The 17,409-nt window shown below is 43.3% G+C and overlaps 1 protein-coding gene across 12 annotated transcripts in view; it reads left to right on the forward strand.

Annotated features, from left to right (window-relative positions):
- Positions 1-13,575: 13,575 nt before the first annotated feature.
- Positions 13,576-17,409, forward strand: part of DCAF8 (DDB1 and CUL4 associated factor 8) — a 46,049-nt gene continuing 42,215 nt past the window's right edge. Inside the window, exons 1-2 of one of the 12 annotated variants that reach the window (XM_007976500.3) lie at positions 13,576-13,679; positions 14,763-14,836. The gene's annotated coding sequence lies outside the window, so the exon portion shown is untranslated. Of the gene's footprint in view, positions 14,009-14,762; positions 14,837-17,409 lie in introns of those variants that run through there. The other 11 variants (XM_007976502.3, XM_007976508.3, XM_007976503.3 and 8 more) reach the window with 11 other exon arrangements.

The raw sequence follows: 17,409 nt of genomic DNA on the forward strand, positions 1-17,409 counted from the left end.
ATATACACACACACACACACATATATATATGTACACAGACCAGCACAAGTCTGCAAATCACCTTTGAGTGGCACTGTTCTGGGGCCTTCCGTCTCTCTGAAGATCCTCGCAGAACTGATACCTATCTGTACCTCTTGTTCTCTCCTATTTGAGTTTCACTTCCAGAGAACTTGTTATTCAACAAGAATGTGTCACTAGTAAGGACATCTCTAGCATTTCTCTAGCCTTCCTTTTCTGCTGCTCAAAAATAATCATTACAAAGCATAGGTTTAAGCTGTATATGAAATATTTATGCGACTCCCAAACTTTAAAGGAGTTGCTCCTTTGTTCCAAAATTAAATGTGTTAGATAACAAATTTATGATTGTATGGGTGGCTTCATGAATTAAGAATTGAATTGATACAGACTTTGTGATAATTGGGACATTTTCTGTGATTCTGGAAGGTCTTGTCAAAGCCCCATGAGGCAGTTATGATGTTAAGATGGCTTTGGGGAGCTAGAGAAAACATTGGCCCATATTGAATAAAGTGGAGATGGCAGACCATACAAAAAGGGACCAAAAAGACTTAGAGGAAGTGGATATGCAAGAATGAATGTTACATAACACTGGTAAACCTACGAGCTGACTATATACCCCGGAAAGACCTGGGAATTATTTTTTAATAAAGGCAATAGGAAAGGCACTGATGAAGGGTTACCAACATCTTTGAGAAATTTAGAAGTGGCTGTCTCTGTAGATTGAAGCTGATAGAAGATGTAAAAGAAAATGGTTTCTTAGTAGCAGTGGGGGAATGATAGGATCCTGACATAGCAGAGGCCAGATGGCAACATTTAACTCTCAGAAGCAAGGTGAGTAAATTTCCCTAAGGGTAGCAAGGTCAAAGTGGAGATGGCTAACGGAATGTGGGTGGTCCTAGGAGCCGGATAGATGGGCAACCAAGAAGAGTATTGCCCTCTTATGTATAAGGGAGATCAAGAATGGTTGAACAGAAGGCTGAAATCAGAAACTTCAAAGAAAAGTCCCAATTTCTTGTCCAGTTTTTAAGCCTGAGATAGTTCTTAGACTCATAAACTACAAATGGAAAGAGCCATTTATCAGTTAATCATTGAGTGGAAAAGCACTGTTCATCCTCTGTTCTCACACCACAATGAGCAACACAGAAGTCTTCTGTAATCACGTGTGGACTTCCCTCCCCTCAACAAGCAAGCAGTTCTGCAGTGGATAACAGCTGGATATCCTCTAATTTCCTTTAATTCTGACACTGTCTACCTGGAGACAGTGTCAGATCTCGCAGGTTGATCAATCAATCACCAAGACTGTCTCCCCAGCTTCTGATGTCAATTGCAATTCCTGGGTTATTTTGCCTGTGCTATAAGTCAGGGTGTCTACAGCCCCCTCCTTGGGTTTGATTAATTTGTTAGGGTGGCCCACAAAACTTGGGGAAACACATATTTCAGTTTATTTAAAGGATATTACAATGAATATAGATGAAAACATGGCTGGAGCCAGTGGCTCACGCTTGTAATCCCAACACTTTGGGAGGCCAAGGTGGGTGGATCACCTGAGGTCAGGAGTTCAAGACCAGCCTGGCCAACATATAGTGAAACCCTGTTTCTACTAAAAAAATTACAAAAATTAGCTGGGTGTGGTGGTGCATGCCTATAGTCCCAGCTACTTGGGAAGCTGAGGAAGGAGAATTGCTTGAACCAGGGAGGCAGAGGTTACAGTAAGCCAAGATTGCGCCACTGCACTCCAGCCTGGGCAACAGACAGAGGAAGACTCCATCTCTCAAAAAAAAAAAAAAAAGAAAAAAAAGATGAAAAGATGTATAAGGCAAGATTGCAGAGCTTCCATTCCTTCTCTGGGCATGCCACCATCTAGGACCGTGGTCCCCAACATTCTTGGCACCAGGGACCAGTTTCAGAAGACAAGTTTTCCACAGATGGGGGTCAGGAGATGGTTTCGGGATGAAACCATTCCACCTCAGATCATCAGGCATTAGCTAGATTCTCATAAGGGGCACACAACCTAGATCCCTTGCATGTGCAGTTCACAATAGGGTTTGCCCTCCTCTGAGAATCTAATGCCGCTGCTGATCTGACGGGAGGTGGAGCTTAGGCGATATTGCTGGCCCACCTGCCACTCACCTCCTGCTGTGAGGCCCGGTTCCTAACAAGCCATGGACTGGTACTGGTTCGTGGCCCAGGTGTTGGGGATCCCTCACTCTAGAAACCGTGTGTTTTACATCTTGGAAGCTGTCTGGATCTTGTATTTTTTGGGTCTTTTTGGAGGCTTTATATGTAGGCATTATTAGTTGAACCATTGGCCATTGGTGATTAATTTAAAATTCAGCCCCTCTGTTTTCTCTAGAGGTTTGGGGGTGGGGTTGAAAGTTCCAGCCCTCTAATACTGCTTTAGTTTTTTTGTTGACTGGCCCCCATCCTGAAGCTACCTAGGGGGATGGCAACCATCAGTCAACTCAATGGAATACAATAAGACATCACTTTGAAGATTTCAAGGATTTTAGAAGTTATATTCCAGGAAAAGGGGTTGAAGACCAAATATATATTTTAAAATATCACAGCCAAACACTGGGAAAAGTATATGTAGATGTTTTTGAGTTGGGAAACAGGGTTACAGGGTTCTGAGTTGGCACTGATACCCAGGAACCCGAAGTACCACCACAGTGTCTTCCCCTCAACACCCCTAACCCTGCTCTTACAGTGTATCCAAAAACCCCACATTATGATCATATCCCCCATTTCCAAATGTATAATCAGAATGAACATGTTTAGCAGTTTTGGCAGAAAGGCCATGCTCCTGAAACTGCACCCCCACCTCTGCCAAGATAGAAAATAAAAAATACTGTATTCTGGGGAAAATGGCAGAGATGAGTTCAACCCTTAAAGACAAAGGTTGTAGGGGTGTTATCTCCATTACAGTCACATTCAGTTTCAGCTGTTTGACCTGTGCAAAAACTAGATGGCCTATAGTGAATAACAATGAAATACTACAAACTTAAGTAGTAGTCCCAGTTGCAGTGCTGTGTTGGATATGCTTTCTTTACTGGACAAAGTAACAGGCTGTTGTATAGGTATGTAGCTGCTAATCTAGCTAGATCACAAACTACAGCCCACAGGCCAAATCTGGTTCATTACCTGTTTTTGCAAATAAAGTTTTAACATGCAACTATCATTTATTTACATATTGTCTGTGGATGCTTTTGTGCTACAATGACTGAATGCAGTAGTTGCAACACAGACCATATGGCCGGCAAAATTGAAAATATTTACTATCTGGCCCAGCGTGGTGGCTCACACCTGTAATCCCAGCACTTTGGGAGGCTGGGGTGGGTGGATCACCTGAGGTCAGGAGTTTGAGACCAACCTGGCCAACATGGTGAAACCCTGTCTCTACTAAAAATACAAAAATTAGTTGGGCGTGGTAGCGTGTGCCTGTAGTCTCAGATACTTGGGAGGCTGAGACAGGAGAATCACTTGAACCTGGGAGGCGGAGGTTGCAGTGAGCTGAGATTGTGCCATTGCACTCCAGCTTGGACAACAGAGTGAGACTCCGTCTTAAAAAAAAAAAAAAAAAAAGTTAATCAGGTATTAAGGATATGTTCATCAGACCCTACAACCAAGCAGTGTCAAGTACCCTGGATTCCTTGGTAGACATATTTACTCAAGGTGGTAGGGGATAAATGCTGCAAAGATGCAGGGGCCTGCGACATTGGCAAAATTTTTAGTTCAGTGGTCTGAAGCATTCTAGAACATCGCCTCTAAAGTAAAGTACAGGTTATTGCAGGCCTCTTACGGTTTTGGAGGCAGCATATTCTGCACTTGGGTATGCAAGAAATAGCTCTGCAACAGGTCCAGGGGGCCATATCACCTGGAAAATTCCATTGTACTAGAGGTATCTATGGTAGGAAGAGATTGTAGATTCTTTGATAATACCCAGTAGGAGGGAGGGTTCCAGCCCAGACCTCCAGGATTCTGGAGTAAGGTGATGCCATTTTTAGCAGAAAAAGTTTTACCATTTGAAATGCATTTTCTGGCTTGCTGTTAGGCCCTGGAAGAGACTCAGCGTCTGGCCATGAGATATCAAGTGACTGTGTGACCAGTTGCCCATATAACCAGCTGGTTATCATTAGGCCTTCCAAGTCATGAGGTTGGGTGTATACAGCAGCAAACCATCTTACAATGGAAATGGTACATTTGGGAAGAAGCCCAAGCAAACTTAGTGGCACAAGTAAGTTAAATTGAACAAGGGGCCCCAGCACTCCCATGTCACCTACTCTGGTGCACTGATACCTTTTTCTTAGCTCATGCCTCTGGCCATACAAAAATTCTTTCAACCACCTTACAAAGGAGGAAAAACTCTAGGCCTGGTTGATGGGTAAGACTGCCTTGTTATGATGGGGCAAGCCAGATGGACTACAACCTCTCACTGAGACCTACTCGGGTGGTCATGAAAGACAAAGATGAGGGAAATCTTAATGTGTAGGGCTTCAGGCAATGTACTTGATCATTTCCTTTGAGAAAAGAAAAAAGTGGCTGGAGATAAAGTTATACAAGAACTCATGGTCACTGGCTTTGCTGGTCAGGGGCCTGGAAGAAACAAGATTTAAAAACGGGTGACAAGGTTGGATGAAGAGCATTTGGATGGGCCAGGGATAGTGGAGCCTATTAAAGCATTGCCAGCAAAGGACTAAGTAACCAGATGGACAAGATGTTTTTGGAAGTTTTTTTTTTTTTTTGAGACAGTCTTGCTCTTGTCGCCCAGGCTAGAGTGCAATGGCGAGATCTTGGCTCACTGCAACCTCCACCTCCCAGGTTCAAGCGATTCTCCTGCCTCAGCCTCCCAAGTAGCTGGGATTACAGGCGCCTGCCACCACACCCGGCTAATTTTTGTATTTTTAGTAGAGACAGGGTTTCACCATGTTGGACAGGATGAATTTATCAGAACTACCTCAGCTATCCCAGTGCTTGCACAGTGTACTCATGAATAGAATCACCATGGTGGCAGAGATGGACGCTACTCATTGGCCTAGTAACATGGACTCCTCTCACCCAAAGCTGACCTAGCTACTGCTATTGCTGAGTGTTCAACAATAGAGACCTGTCAGCAACAGAGACCAATGCTGAACCCCCAGTTCAGTACTACTGAAGGAGAACAACTAGACACTTGATCATGAGTTGATTACACTGAACCTTTTCCATTTTGGAAAAAGCAAAAATTTATCCTGACCTGGGAGGCAGAGGTTGCAGTGAGCCGAGATTGCACCACTGCACTCCAGCCTGGGTGACAGAGCGAGATTGTGTCTCAAAAAAAAAAAAAAAAATTACAAAATTCCTCGCCATTTCCTCAAGGTAGGACAAATGTGGTGCCGTTTATGTTCCAGAGTTCCTAGTGGAGGCTAAACTTACCATCTGAATCTATATTTTTGGCTAACTTTCCCCCCTGTCCTATATTGCTTCCCTCACTTTGTTACAGGTTTTACTTGAGCACTCCCTCAATAAACCATTTGTACAGAATCACTTTCTCAGGCTCTGCTTTTAGAGAATCCAACCTAAGACAGGTTAATAGTGGTGCCAACTAAGAAATTTCAAGAATCGGGCCGGGCGCGGTGGCTCAAGCCTGTAATCCCAGCACTTTGGGAGGCCAAGACGGGCGGATCACGAGGTCAGGAGATCGAGACCATCCTGGCTAACACGGTGAAACCCCGTCTCTACTAAAAGAATACAAAAATTAGCCGGGCGCGGTGGCGGGCGCCTGTAGTCCCAGCTACTCAGGAGGCTGAGGCAGGAGAATGGCGTAAACCCGGGAGGCGGAGCTTGCAGTGAGCTGAGATCCGGCCACTGCACTCCAGCCTGGGGGACAGAGCGAGACTCCGTCTCAAAAAAAAAAAAAAAAAAAAAGAAATATCAAGAATCAGAACAGTTTGGGTTTGACAGAAGGTAGAGCAAAAGTGAGTTCAGTTTTGGAATGTTAAGGTGCCATTGGCTGGAATAGATGGGGACTTTGTCAACTTGATAAAATTGCACCTATGAGTAACCTATAGCTAACATCATAGCTTAATGGTGAAAGACTGAATACTTTTCCTCCAATATCAGGAACACAAGGATATTCACTCTTTCCACTTCAAGTCAGCATTGTGCTGAATGTTCTATCCAGAACAATTAGGCAAGAGAAAGAAATAAAAGGCATCCAGATTGGAAAGGAAGAGACAAAACTATATTCACAGATGGCATTATCTTGCATACAAAAAAATCCTCCAGCCTGGGCAACACAGTGAGACCCCATCTCTACAAAAAAGTTAAGGGTGGGTGCAGTGGCTTATGCCTGTAATCCCAGCACTTAGAGATGCCAAAGCAGGAGGGTCCCTTGAGCCCTGGAGTTCAATATTACCCTGGGCAACATAGTGAGACCTTGTCTCTACGTAAAATAAATTTTAAAAGTTAACCAGGCATGGTCCCAGCTATTTGGGAGGCTGAGGTGGGAGGATCACTTGAGTCTAGGAGGTCAAGGCTGCAGTGAGCCGAGATCACACCACTGCACTCCAGCCTGGGCAATAAAGTGAGACCCTGTCCAAAAAAAAGAAAGAAGAAATACAATGTGGAACTGGCACAAGAATTGATGTGGTGATCAATGGAATAGAATTAAGATTCCAGAAATAAACTCATATATATAGTCAATTGATTTTTGACAAGGGTGCCAGGACCATCCCATATGGAAATAATAGTTTTTCAACAAATGGTGCTGGGACAACTGGATAGCCACATGCAAAGGATTGAAGTTCAATTTTTACCTCACACTATTTACAAAAGATAAAATCGATGAATGACATAAAAGAATTAAAACTAAAGTTCTTAGAAGACAACACAGAGGTAAAATCTTCATGACTTTGGGTTTTGCAAAGGATCCTTAGATATGACACCAAATGCATGAGCAACAACAAAAATATAAGTTTGAACACATCAAAATTTAAAAGTTTTGTGCTTTAGGGACATCATGATGAAACACAACCTGCAGAAAGGGAGAAAATATTTGCAAATCACATATCTGATAAGAGACTTGTATCTAGAATATATCCTTAATAATAAAAAGGCAATCTGGGCCGGGCATGGTGGCTCACGCCTGTAATCCCAGCACTTTGGGAGGCCGAGGCGGGTGGATCACCTGAGGTCAGGAGTTTGAGAACAGTGTGGCCAACGTGGTGAAACCCCATCTCTACTAAAAATACAGAAATTAACTGCATGTGGTTGCGGGTGCCTGTAATCCCAGCTACCTGGGAGGCTGAGGCAGGAGAATCACTTAAACTCAGGAGGTGGAGGTTGCAGTGAGCCGAGATCGCACCATTGCACTGCAGCCCAGGCAACAAGAGCAAAACTCCATCTCAAAAAAAAAAGTCTGGGCTGAGTGTGGTGGCTGTCATCCGTATCCCAGCACTTTGGGAGGCCAAGGCAGGAGGATTGCTTGAGCTCAGGAGTTCAAGAACAGCCTGGACAACAAAGAGACCTTGTCTCTAAAAAAAAAATTAGCTGGGCATGGTGGCATGTGCCTGTGGTCCCAGCTACACAGGAGTCTGAGGCAGGAGGATTGCTTGAGCCCAGGAGGTCAGGGTTGCGATAAACTGTGTTCGTGACAGAGCAAGACCCGTCTCAGAAAAAAGAAAATCTGTTGGGCATGGTGGTATGCACTTGTAGTCCTAGCTACGCAGGAGGATCCCTTGAGGCCAGGAATTCAAGGCTGCATTATACTATGATTGTGCCTGTGAATAACCACTGTACTCCAACCTGAGCAACAGTGAGCCACGGTTCCTTAAAAAATTGTTTTTTGGCCGGGTGTGGTGGCTCATGCCTGTAATCCCAGCACTTTGGGAGGCCAAGGTGGGCAGATATCCTGAGGTCAGGAGTTTGAGACCAACCTGGCCAACATGGCGAAACCCAGTCTCTACAAAAATTAGCTGGGTGTGGTGGCGTGCACCTGTAGTCCCAGCTATGTGGGAGGTTGAGGCAAGAGAATTGCTTGAACTTGGGAGGCAGAAGTTGCAGTGAGCCAAGATCACACCAGTGCACTACAGCCTGGGTGGACAGAGCAAGACTTTGACTCAAAAAAAAAAAAAAAAATTTTTTTTTTTTTTAAAGAAAAATCAATTTAAAAGTGGGCAAAGGATCTGAATAGACATTCCTCCAGAAAAGACATAAAAATGACCTATGTAAGCACATGAAGAAATACTCGACATCATTAGTCATCAGAGAATTGCAGATCAAAACCACAATGAGATACCACTTCACAACCACTGGGATGACTAGAATCAAAAAGTGAGATAAGTGTTGTCAAGGATGGGGAGAAATTGGAATTTTCATACACTGCTGCTGGGAATGTAAAATGGTACAACTGCATTGGAAAACAGCCTGGCAGTTCCTCAGATGTTTAAATATAGAGTTAACCATATGACCCAGCAATTCCATTCATTCCTAGGTATATACCCAAGAGAAATGAAAACACATTCACACAGAAACTTGTATATTAATGTTGATAGCAACATTATTCATAATAGCCAAAAGGTGGAAACAACTGAAATATTCATCAACAGATGAACACATAAAATGTGGTTCATCCACACTATGGAATATTATTTGGCCATAAGGTGAAATGAAGTACTGATTAATGCTACAACATGGATGAACCTTGAAAACATTGTGCTAAGTTAAAGAAGCCAGTCACAAAAGACCACATACTATGTGATTCCATTCATATGAAAGTCTAGAGTAAAGGAATCTATAGACACAGAAAATAGGTGAATGGTTTCTTAGGGTTCTGGTTGGGGGAATGGGAAGATGGAATGGGGATTAGCTTAAAAGGCACTAGGTTTCTTTTTGAGGTGGTGAAAATACTTTAAAATTGACTGTGGTGATAGTCACATGTGTCTATGAGTATACAGAAAGCCATTGAAATGTATACTTTTTTTTTTAAACCTAGGAATACATTTTTTCCCCAAAAAATGCCATTTAAGTATATACTTTAAATGAGTGAATTTATACTTTTTGTTTGTTTCTTTCTTTCTTTTTGAGACAGCCTCTCCCTCTGTTGCCCAGGCTGCAGTACAGTGGTGTGATCTCAGCTCACTGCAACTTCTGCCTCCTGGGTTCAAGTGATCCTCCCACCTCAGCCTCCTAAGTAGCTGGGACTTACAGGTGCATGCCACCACACCTGGCTAATTTTTGTATTTTATTTTGTAGAGATGGGGTTTCATCATGTTGCCCAGGCTGGTCTCGAACTTCTGGACTCAAGCAATCTGCCTGCCTCAGCCTCCCAAAATGCTGGGATTACAGGAGTGAGCCACTGTGCCTGGCCAATTATATACTTCAAATGAATGAACTGTATGTGAATTATATGTATGTGAATTTATATGAATAAAGCTGTTAAAGGCTGGGTGCGGTGACTTATGCCTGTAATCCCAGCACTTTGGGAGGCCGAGGTGGGTGGATCACTTGAGGCCAGGAGTTCAAGACCAGCTTGGCCAGCATGGTGAAACCTCATCTCTACTAAAAATATAATCATTAGCCGGGTGTGGTGACGGGTGCTTGTAATCCCAGCTACTCGGGAAGCTGAGGCAGGAGAACAGCTTGAATCTGGGAGGCTGAGGTTGCAGTGAGCCAAGATTGTGCCACTGCACTGCAGCCTGAGTGACAGAGACTCTGTCTAGAAAGAAAGAGAGAAAGAAAAAAAAGAGAGAGAGAGAGAAAGGAAAAAGAGAAAGAAAAGAAAAGAGAGAGAAAGGGAGGGAAGAAACAGAAAGAAAAGAGAAAGAAAGAAGGAAAGAGAAAAAGGAGAAAGAAAGCTGTTAAAAAAAAAAAAAAAAAGGTGCCATTGGCCATCAGGTATGTGAGTCTAAAGCCTGAGTTGGAAATAAGGACTTGGAAGTCATCATTATGTAGATGGTAGTTTTTCTTTTTTTTGGAAACAGGGTCTCACTCTGTCATCCAGGCTGGAGTGCAGTGGTGTGACCTCAGCTCACTGCAACCTCTGCCTCCCAGGCTCAAGAGATCTTCCTACCTCAGCCTCCTGAGTAGCTGGGACTACAGGTCACGCTACCATGCCCAGCTAATTTTTCTATTTTTTGGAGAGACGAGGTTTTGCCATGTTGCCCAGGCTGGGCCTGAGCTCAAATGATCCACCCACCTTGGCCTTCCAAAGTGCTGGGATTACAGATGTGACCCACTGCGCCCAGCCCTGGACAGTAGTTTAAATGTAAGAATGGATACAATCACTGAAAGAACACATAGAATGAAGGGGAAGAGAAGCTAATTGAATAAATGATTAGAGAGATAAGATAGATATACAAAGGATAATAATCATCACAACCTCAAATTAAATAGGAAAGCCCAAATAAGAAAGGGACAATTCAGTGGTAATGGCAATTGATTTGGTGGTAATAACCATTGTGTCCACAAAACGGTACAAAAAGCAGATCGTAGAAAGAGAGGCCTCTATCCCTATAACTCCACTAAGATGACTTGCCATGGTCTGATTCTCCATTTTCCAAATCCGATGGTCAATTTTCAGTGATCTTAACCTGTTTCATGAGCAGGAATGATGGAGATTATAGCCCCTTCTTGAAGCCTTTTTTTGGTTAGTTTTATAAGACCCCTCACTTTTGAGTTTTCTTCCTATTTCCTGGCTACTCTTTTAAAATAAATTTTGTTGTATGTTCCTCCTCTCTGACCTTTATTTCGGAATGCCTCAGGATTAGAGGTCTCAGTCTTTAAACTGCTTCTCTTTTCTTCCACATTGATTTCTCTCCACCCCGTGGCTATGTATGCCATTTATAACTTAACTACTCCTTAATTTATACCTCTCACTGTCCCTTCTATGAGCTCCAGGTTCATATTTCCAATTGTTTACTCAGTAACTCCATTCGGAAATCTAATAGGGATCTCCACTTTAATATGTCTGAAGTAAAATTGGACGTTCCCCCTGCCAAAAAAAGAAACCCTTGCTCCTGTCTCCCCACATGCGCTATCTCAGTAAACGACATCACTATCCAGTTACTCAAATCAAACTGATTTTTGTATTTTGTACTTTGACTTTTGTACTTTTTTACTGATTTTTGATTCTTGTCTTTATCTTGTCCCCCACATTCAATCTATTAACACATCACCTCTCCACCACTTTCAGAGTACATCCTGAATCCTACCACTTTCATTGCAACACTCGTCTTGTAGGTCTTCTTCAATAGCTTCCTAACTGGTCTTTTAGCTTCTATTTGGCTTCCCTATAGGGAGTTCTCAAAGAATCAACCACAGTGAACATCTTCAATTACAAATCAGATCATGCCACTCTTTTACTCAAAACCCTCCATGGCTTCCCAGCATTCTTAGGATAAAATTCAAAGTCCTTTCATTGGTCCATAAGTCGGTAAGTGATCTGGCTCCCATCTTGTTTCTCCAAACTAAGTTCCTATCTCTTCTTTTGCCACGGTGGCTTCCTTGCCAAGCACACTCAAGCTGCAGGGTCTTTACCTTGTTGTTTCTTCTGCTTGAAATGTTCTTTCCCAAGTATGTATAGCTTACTGTCTCACTTCAAACCTTTATTTAGATGTCACCTCAGCAGAGGAGCCTTCCCTGAACCCCCTATGTAAAAGAGCACACCCATCCATGTAACCTATTTTTATTCTGCTTTATTTTCCTTTACAGTACTCTTAATAACTTTATTATCTGTGTGTCTTTCCCCTCCTCCTATGCTCCCAACCCTTGCACTAGTAAGTTCCATGAATGCAAGAATCTTGGTTCTATTCACTGTTGCAGCCCCAGCACATAGAACAGGGCCTTCCAGAGCAGGAATTCAATAAATAGTTGTTGACTGAATGAATGAAAGAATGAATAGGATGGTGGGGCATTAAATAGCTACTTTGTGCTGTAGTCCTCTTCTAGGTGTTGAGATTACAAAGATGATAAAAACATAGTCCTTGCCCTCAAGAATTTATATTCTAGTAGTATAGCTGGATTACAAATATGTAATTTTAGATTAAATGTTATAGGTAAAAAATGTTACGAAAAAAACAGTGCAGAGTAAGGGGATAGATAGAGGAGAATAATGGCATGAGGTTCCATTTTAGTTAAAATAGTCAAGAGCTGCCTGTCTTAGGAAGTAGGATTTCAATAGTCACTTCAAGTCTAGTAAAGATCTAGTAGATGGACATTCCAAGAAAAGGAAAAAACCTTAGGGCTGGGACATGCTTTGATTGGAGTGACAGTAAGGCTAGTGAGGCTAGAACAGAGCTAGGCAGTGCAGGAGGAGATGAATCAGATAAATAGGCAGGTGCTAGATCAGATCATGTAGGGCCCTTCTTAGAGGCAACTGATTTTTTGATGGCCTCTAAGGCTATCATACTTTTGACTTTTATTATGTGATGGGAAGCTATTGGAGGTTTTGAACAAGGTGGGGACTGGGGAAATAATACGACCTTACTTTTTTTTTGAGATGGAGTCTCATTCCATCACCCAGGCTGGAGTGCAGTGGTGCGATCTCGGCTCACTGAACCTCCGCCTCCGGGTTCAAGCGATTCTCCTGCCTCAGCCTCCCAAGTAGCTGGGATTGCAGGCACGCTCCACCACGCCGGGTAATTTTTTTTTTTTTTTTGTAATTTTAGTAGAGACGGGTTTCACCATGTTGGCCTGGTTTCGAGCTCCTGACCTCAAGTGATCCGCATCCGCCCACATCCGCCCACATCCGTCTCCCAAAGTGCTAGGATTACAGGCATAAGCCACCGGGCCCGGCCAGACCTTACATTTAAAAAAATCACTCTGGCTGCCTTATGTTTAACTGTAATGGCAATAATGGAAATAGACAAACGAGGTAAGTTTCTATTGCGGTAGTCTTAAGTAATATATAATGACTTGGACTAGGAGAGTAGCGGTAGGAGAGGTGAGAAAGGGTCAGATTTTTGCACCCTGGCCTTCTGGTTGGGGAAAAAAAAAAAAAAAAAAATTCCGCAGCTTGGCAGCTGGGATTAATCCTCTGCACGGTTCCTGTAGGTGTCATAACGAAACAGAGTACAACAGTCGCCCCTTATCACCCGATATGGGAACCTTTACCACACCACCCCTCTTCAGAAAAGAGCCTCTGGAATAGCTACACCTCAAGCTACTAAGCCCCTTCTTTAAAAATACGTAAATGGAGACTCTCAGGGGAAAATGGGCCTCGATAGTATAGAAACCACTTAAGGAAACGAAGTCCTGAAAGGAAACGGGGATTTTCAGAAAAATCCTTGTGGCAATCATTGCTCGTTCCCAGTATTCAAAAACGGCAAAATTGGCCATCATCCAGGAGGTAGCCTGTCGATCCCTTGGAAATTTAGTTTATTTCTATCACAACTCTGGGAAGCCCCTAACTCGCATTTGAGTATCACAAGAAAAGCAAGCCCGAAGAAACTACAAAAACAACTTTGCCTCTTCGGTAATGCGCACGCGCCCCTCCCTCTGTTTTCCGTTGGCTTTAAGCCCCGCCCCTTGTGCGTCCTTCGAGGAGGGTTGCGAGCCGTGAGCTCGCGCGACCACTCTTCCCTCAGTCTTCTCGAGCACATCGTCGCAAACGGGGCCGGAAAGCGTGGCAGCGCAGGCGCAAGCGCAGAGAGCGGAGGCGGTGGTGGTGGCGGCCGCTGGCCAGTGTAAGATGGCGGCGGCGTTGGTGGTGGCAGTGGACGGGGCGGCTGGGCCTGGAACAGTCGGAGCAGCCGCTAGCAGAAGGATGACCCAAGACGGGAAGCGGGCTGCTGAGCCTCGCCGATTCCCGTGCTTGTAACTGCCCCAGCCGGACACCCCCCCCTTGACCTTACCCGGTCTGTGTCTCGTTCCGGCTCGGCCTGCCCCCCCTCCGCTCCCCAGCCGGTTTCCCTTAAGGATGGGCCTGACCCCTTTCCCAAGCTCTTAGCGCTCAGGTCTTTTCCTTCCGCCGACCCGAAGTCATCGCCGGGAATACTGGTTGTCCTTTCCTCAGGTCAGCCCTGGGGTTGCCCCCAAGAGCCAGCCCCACAGTTCACAGGGACGCCTTGCTTCGTTGGGTGACCCATTTGTGCGCTCCTATTTCTCCCCTTAGATTGAGGGACATGGCTCGCCCTGCGTCTCCCCGTCACCTCAGGGCCACCGCGCAATGGGTCCCCCTCCCCCATCCCAAGTTCCCAGGCCCAGCACTTTGTACGGAAGGCGGAGGTCCAAGAATCCCGGAGTCGGTTGTTGCCTTGTGGTCTTGTACCCTTTGTGTTATAATTCTCTTAGTTTACCTCCTCTAACTCCCAAATCTTTTAGGATATCTTAGAACGGTCCCATTTGGTCCCTGTTAGTTGGAAAGCATCTGGTGGCTTGAATTTCTGACTCATGATTGTTACTGGAGTCTCTGTAAACAAACCGGCACTAGCGCTATCACATTCTCTCCGGGATTTCCCCCTCTGCTCTGTGGCTTCTTGTTGAGAGGTTGTTTGGTTATGGTTTAGCGTTGAAAAGATTCAGGTTATCCTTTTAAATGACTTTACGTTTTAGTGGAGCTGGGAGATTACTTGCCTGGCTTCTTATCTTCGTGTTGGTTCATTTTATTTCCATATGCGTGTGGGTTATTCTGTAATTAGAATTAGATAAATTATTCTGCTTTTAAATAGTTTTGAGAAGGCCTAAACATACTGAAGTGTATTCATAAATATTTTTATTATGTTCAGTAGAAGACACACCTTTGCCATGTAAATTTTAACTTTTCTCAGTCCTTCAGTGAATCGACAGACCTATTTTCTCAGGAGCTCAACTTGGCCTTACTTCAGTGATAAAAGGAGGAAAGGTGAGTGGGAGTTGGAGGCATTAAAATTCTTGAGTTCAAGACAGACTACCCTGATGCTCAACTGCTGACCACTACAGTCATAAAATTCCTACCAGTTTCCCAAAGAGTTTGGGTGTTGTTCTTGGCTTTGTTCCAGCTCTGGTTGAATTACTTTTACAAGTTTAATTGTCTGTGGGCTTCTTGTCTTTCCGTCCTAAACTATTGCTGTATGTCTTCAAATGACTTATGCCTAGGAGTGAGTGCGTGCCCCCTACCCCATGTCTTCTTTTCTTCTTTATTCATTTTCGTTGTATTTTGTCTGTGTGTCGATCATATTTCTTACGTTATTAAAAACTGGAACTTAGTTTGCCTGCGTTCTGTTCAGCCTGTTGTCAAATCAGATCTCTTCCCCTCTGACAGCTTTGGGTTGTCATCCCTTGGTATTTAGAGGAGAATATTTAGCTGCTTGTAACTAAAAGCTGGGGAGTGATGAGTGATGCTGCTTTTAGTTGGTGTCTGAGTCCAGTCTATTTCAGAATTCCGACTTTTTAGGATATAGTGGGAAATTTTTTGTAAAAAAATAAATAAATAAATAGTGGCTGCTCTTTCTTTTGTAGCTGGTCTGAAGAATTCTTGGTTAGCAGAAGAAACATCCTGGGCATTCAGCAGCATGGGTTGGTGCCAAAAAGGGAGTCAGAACATACTTATAAATGCAGTTTTCCTGAAGCTTTCAGGTTTCTGGTAGCAGAGACTAGAGGCTCATGGCATGTGACAGAAAAGCTAAGTGACTGGAAGGCAGGCCTGGCTGATTCCTAATATCTTTATGATTTGTAGTGGGAAAAGATTGAGTGACGCTGGTGAGTTTTATTCCATTTGATGACTGAATTAGAAAACGCTAATTATGTACTGGAATAAAATGATTAGTGATGGTGTGTATGTGTATCAGTAAGATATAAAGAGAAAAGGACAGTCTTTAGAGATTGGACAGACTTTTAATTTAATTTTAAGGTTTAAATACTAGACTAATATTTCTTAGCCATGTGAACTTGAGCAAGTTACTTAAACTTCTCTGACTCTTAATTTCCACAACTCTAAAAGTGTGATAATACCGCTTACCTCCCAGGGTCATTGTTAGTATTATAGGGAATCTATTTAAAGCTCTTAGTAATCTAAGAGCACGTGGTACACACTCAAAAAATGTTTTGTTTTTTTCTGCATATCATTGATATAGCTTTGAAAAAGTTATACATCAATTTATGCTGCTTTTACATTTTGCCTTAAAACATATTTTTCTGGTTAATTTTCCCAACAGATTTTTAATTGATCAACTTAGACATGTCCTTTGTAAGTGCCCACCTAGAATTGTCTTCTGAACATGAATCCCCTGGTGGGGGTTCATAACCAGAGGACAGAATATTAGATATTGGTGTATGTATATTTCAAAATGTATTCTTAAACATCAGTAAATTTTTTTGTTCATTGGTTCCTGCTTCTTGGTGTCTCTGTTAGCACACCTGATCAGAGTTGGCAGTGTTGCAATTCTTTCCCTTTCTGCTACAATGTTGTTTACCTCTCCTGCAACTACCTTTTATACTTTCCTTTTTTGCCATGAAGGGAATACATTTTTTTCCTTGTTGTGGGGCTGTACAGTGATCCTCATCAACAAATTATCAAAGAACTGTATGAGGAGAAGGTTTTCATTTCTTTTTAAAGTGAATCAGGGCTAGGGAGTTAGGAATGAAGAGGGTTTTGTTTGCTTGTTTGTTTGTTTTTGAGATGGAGTCTCGCTCTGTTGCCAGGCTGGGATGCTGTGGCGCGATCTCAGCTCACTGCAACCTCCAACTGGTTCAGGTGATTCTCCTGCCTCAACCTCCCGAGTGGCTGGGATTACAGGCATGCGCCACCTTGACCAGCTAATTTTTGTATTTTTAGTAGAGGAGGGGTTTCACCATGTTGGCCAGGATGGTCTCAATCTCCTGACCTCATGATCCGCCCTCCTTGGCCTCCCAAAGTGCTGGGTTTACAGATGTTAGCCACCGTGCCCGGCCAAAGAGTTCTTTTTTCACCTCCACAGCTGGACCATCTTAATAATATGACAGCACAGATGAAGAGTTTTAAACCCTTTGTTGGCTTTTCTTTCACATCTTTTTGGCAAGGGCACATGAAAATTAAGTACTGATAATATCGCAATGAAAGCGGCTGTGTCATTCACACCAGTGATCAGTTTAGATTTGATGAACTTTTAACTGCCATCATCCAGGGTCTGAATTCTCCATTGTAAGGTAAGGACTCTCCAGGGTGGTGGTGAGATGGGTTGAGATTGCATTTATATCATTTTTGTTTTTATGAACTCTGAAGATCCATGTCGGGTGACGGAAAGGGTGGGAGGAGAAAAGAAAATACTTTGAAAGGGATAACTTGGACTCTCTTTCCTTATGTGCTGGGTAAGAATCCCCAGGTAACATCTGTGTATAGTAAATCAGTATTTCTAGTCTGTGGGCCACACTGTAAACTTTTTGTCTTCTAAAGTTTTTTTTTATTTTTGGTTTTTGTAGAGGTAGGGTCTCACTTTGTTGCCCAGGCTGGTCTCAAAC

The sequence above is a fragment of the Chlorocebus sabaeus genome, chromosome 20, assembly GCF_047675955.1.
Source record: "Chlorocebus sabaeus isolate Y175 chromosome 20, mChlSab1.0.hap1, whole genome shotgun sequence".
In the NCBI taxonomy this organism is placed as follows: Eukaryota; Metazoa; Chordata; class Mammalia; order Primates; family Cercopithecidae; genus Chlorocebus; species Chlorocebus sabaeus.